This window comes from Belonocnema kinseyi, chromosome 7, assembly GCF_010883055.1.
Source record: "Belonocnema kinseyi isolate 2016_QV_RU_SX_M_011 chromosome 7, B_treatae_v1, whole genome shotgun sequence".
NCBI classification, from domain to species: domain Eukaryota; kingdom Metazoa; phylum Arthropoda; class Insecta; order Hymenoptera; family Cynipidae; genus Belonocnema; species Belonocnema kinseyi.
In genome coordinates, this window is record NC_046663.1 from 65,958,741 (window position 1) to 65,963,042 (window position 4,302).

Sequence of the window (4,302 nt, forward strand, 5' to 3'; positions counted from 1 at the left end):
TCAGTTTTCGACACGAAAAGAGTGTACCAAAGTCCACTCTAATATGTAGATTAATTTTTCCAAAAGTTATTGTGCTTACAGGCAGACAAACATACAGACATACAGACAGGCACATTCGTAAATGCCTTTTTCATATCGTCCGTTATTTTGCTTGAAAGGTTCATTTTCATGTGTTTTTTCGTATTTTATCAATACTTTACCTCTGGTAATTTTGGGTTTCATGAGAAAAGTCACCAGGATAAATTGTTCAACTTTTTAACTTCTCTAGACATCCATACAGAAAAATTTTGAAGCAAGTGGTCTAAAAAATAATCAAAATGCGCTCACTTTTTGAATTTTATATAAAAAATAACTGGCTAACAAACTTGAAATTCAGTTTAGGACACTAAAAGAGTGTACCAGAAGCCAATCTAATAGAATGATTTTTTCAAAAGTTATCGTGCTCACAGACAGACAGACATACAGACAGACTGAGAGATACATTCGTAAAAACCTACTTTTCGGATTCAAGGAATCTCAAAACTTGGGCATTTGACAAAACTTAGGGGGTGGGGGGAGGGGGTCACATTTTACACAAGTCTAATACCTTCTCTGATGAGAATGTAAAAATTATTTACTTGTCATGAATAATTTTTTGATAGTTCTGTTTTTGGTTTTAATCATAAAAATAGCATTGGACACATTAAAAATGTAATCTTTTGAAACAAAACACACACGATGAAAAAAAAATTAAAGACAAAAGGTGTGTTAAGAATCCACCCACGCAGTGGACGGATTTTTTTTTTACTGTTCATAATGTTTTAGCAGTATTGAGCCTGAAAATGAAAAATGGAAAGCTGTGCAAATTAGGGGACTATCAAAAAAGAAAAATGAGGTGAATAAAAAATAATTTAATAGTCAAATCGAATATAAATTATTCCCCTCCCTTCCCACACGAGAAATTAAAATTTCAGTCAAGAAGAAAGAAGACGAGAAGAGCCTCGAAAGATTCAAGAACTTGTTGAAAAAAAGAGAAAACCAAAATTAGAAAAAAAAAGATAAATAAATCTTAAAAGAAAAATAATAACTATAACCAAACTAAATCTGATTAATATTCGAAATCTGAATGCTATCCGGAGCATACTATTACTAAAATAAAAAATAAACTGAATTAAGAAAAAAGAACGAGATGAACAAAAGAATTGTGTAAATAATGATTTAGGATTATTTTCTGATTTATAAAGCGGCGAAGAAGAATTAGATTTAATAAAAAATATTAATATACAAAATCAAGATACAAACGAAAGCTTATTCAAGCAGAGTATTACCAGAAGTTCAAACGGAAATAACTCAATTGAAAATCGTACTCCCCCTCCCCCCCAACCACCAACTGATCAACTCACGACATCAAGATTGGCAAGTCTAGCGACAAAATATATAGTTGAATGCCGTGACCAATTAACCATGAGAAAAGATAATTATGCGTATTTTCAGACCGCTGCAACACAGGCTAAGCAAGCTAACAAAAGAGTGAAGACTGTCGAAAAAGTGTGCGTTCGTGCTTGAACAGGTCTTTTCTGCTTTGGGGTGAGGTTAGTAGAACATTAATATATTTTTAATTATAAGTTAATGTTTCAGTTTTTATTTTTTATTAATATAAACATTAACATGATGTAATATTCCTTTGAAGCATGGCATTTGTTATAATTTTTGTTATCAAAGTCCATTCCTGGTGTAAAATGCGATGGCAACTTTTTGAGATTTTGACGTTAGGAATTCACTTTAGAATGCAAGAGCGAACTGCTGGTCGTAGAATTTGATGAGTTTTTTCCACTTTATCGTAAATCATCCGTATATCTACAAAAATCTATCAAATTTTATTTTTTACTATGAAAAGTTACGAAAATTTTCTACAAAAACTGTATGAAAGTTCAGCTTTTCCTCAGTTTTCTTAATAAGAAAAAAATACCTCGTGTTTGAAATACATTGACAATTAGTTAAACTTTTCAAAATTTCACAAAAACTTAATTCAAATTTGTGAAATTTTTGGTAAAAAAACAGAAACTATTTTAATCATGATTGAAATAAAAATGGCTTTTTATGTTTTATGTGCTCGTCAATTGTAAAATGTAATATTGACCACAAAATCTCAATAAGTTGCTACCGCATTTTATATCAGAAATGCAATTTTATAACACCACAAAATAGCTGCATAAAATATATATGCTTCCAATGTTTAATATGCTTTTAAATAATATATAGTTTAAGAAATGTGGGATTGAATGAATTATGCCAGTTGATTCACTATAGTGATCAATGGTACAATACTGCCATTTTAATTCAGATATTTGTTTTTCATAACAGAATAACTCAGTTTTTAGTTTATAAAAATTAATAATCAATCAAACAAATGAAATTTTGTACAGATTATTAAAAATTTTAACCAAAGCAGGCGAATTTGACACCAAATAGTAAAAGTTTTAACAAAAAAGATGAATTCTCAATCATAGAGACTAATTTTATATTAGAAAAAAATCTGTTTTGAATAAACAATAGAATTTTCAACTAAATTTATTTTCAATGCAAGAACAATATTATAAAAAGTGTTCGAAGGCATTTTTCATTGGCATTAGCCTCTTATGAAAATACTTAATTATAAAACATGCATTTCTTCAATTATTAGATTGGCCAACGTTTCGACCACGGATAGTGGTCCTCCTTAGTGCCACATATAAGATTTAAAGAAGTTATAAAGGAGAGTATCCAAATATGAGATACCAACTCTGGCGTGATGGTCGGAATTCTAAGTACTGAATTTTAAAGTAATATAGGTCATTTTAAAGGAAATTTAGTTTGTCATAAGAGGCTCAAATAAAAAATTTTATTAAAAATTTTTTTATGCTCAAAATAAAAAAAATATAAAAAAGTGATTTTTCCAAACTCGTCAAACTATTCTCATAATATGAGATACCCGAGGAAATAGCGAATAAAATGCAAAATAAAGTATTATTTTTAATGAAAAACTTTATTCTATGTTTCTGAAGTATAAATTTACTGCTATTTAGATATATTTAGTTTTTGCAGTAGTCACAAACACTTTTTTTAACCAATTTCCCCCGCGCAGCCACAGTATTGTAAAAATCACAGGTATCTCATATTATAAGAACCACACCGTGCAACTATGCACTTGCTATGCCTGACCTGTACAATGAAAAACTTTAACACAATCGATATTTTCCTACTTAGTTATTCAATCCCCATCACCCCAGACAAACTTTACTGCTAAATACATATTTAATTAATAATAAATAGAGTGTAAAGAATTCCCTCCCAAGAACTCGACTACCATCGATTTCATAAAAAGTTCGCCTATAACATTTTGAAGCCCAATGAAAAATGGACTATACCACGAAATTCATCTTCCTTCAAGGATTGCAGGTTAGTGATAGAACCAACAGAGTGGGCCTTTTAGTTTAGCTGATACCCCGTTTTCTCATATTACGAAAATATCTCATATTCGAATACTCTCCTCTATATTTACGCTTTTTTTCTAGGATCCAGTCACCGAGAAGCAGAGCGAACAGAGAAAATTCCTTTCTCCTGCTATCTCTAGTAACAACTCTTTTCAGTATTAAAACTCAAGATATACACGACTACTTTATAAAAACCAAATTCGAAAATACGACAGGATTTTCCTATGGACCTTTAAACCACATTAAGATAATCAGAGAAAACTATAAATTAATATCATATTGAAACATACAAGAAATTGTTGAAATTAAAACCATATTACTGGAAACTTACTCAAACGTAATTTTCCACTACGAAAATTAAAAAAAAATCTGATTTTTTATATTAAAGTAGCTTATGTTTATATACTTAAATATTAAAAATAAAGAATAATAATAAAAATTAAACAAATAACAGAATTTTAAAAATATGTAATGAACATTACAAGTGACAAAAATCAAATAGCAATAACAAATATTTACATCTCAATTGAAATATTAAGAGCAACTGCAGCCTGATCAATAAATCTTGTAAAAACAATACTTACGTCTATGAGAAGTGAGCACCCTCTACAAGACAGGAACGAAGAAGTCGCTAAAATTATAAATAACATGAAAAATTGCAATACTTGGATCTCAAAACACCGCAAATTAAAAATAAACTTAGAACTTTTTGTCGATGAATTGCTCGACGACATATATGACGTTTTATATATTTACACATGAACTTTTGAACAACTCATCGAAGATGTAAAAAGCACCAGCAATAAAATGTGGATCTCATCACACTTTTTTACTACAACAAGATTTCCAT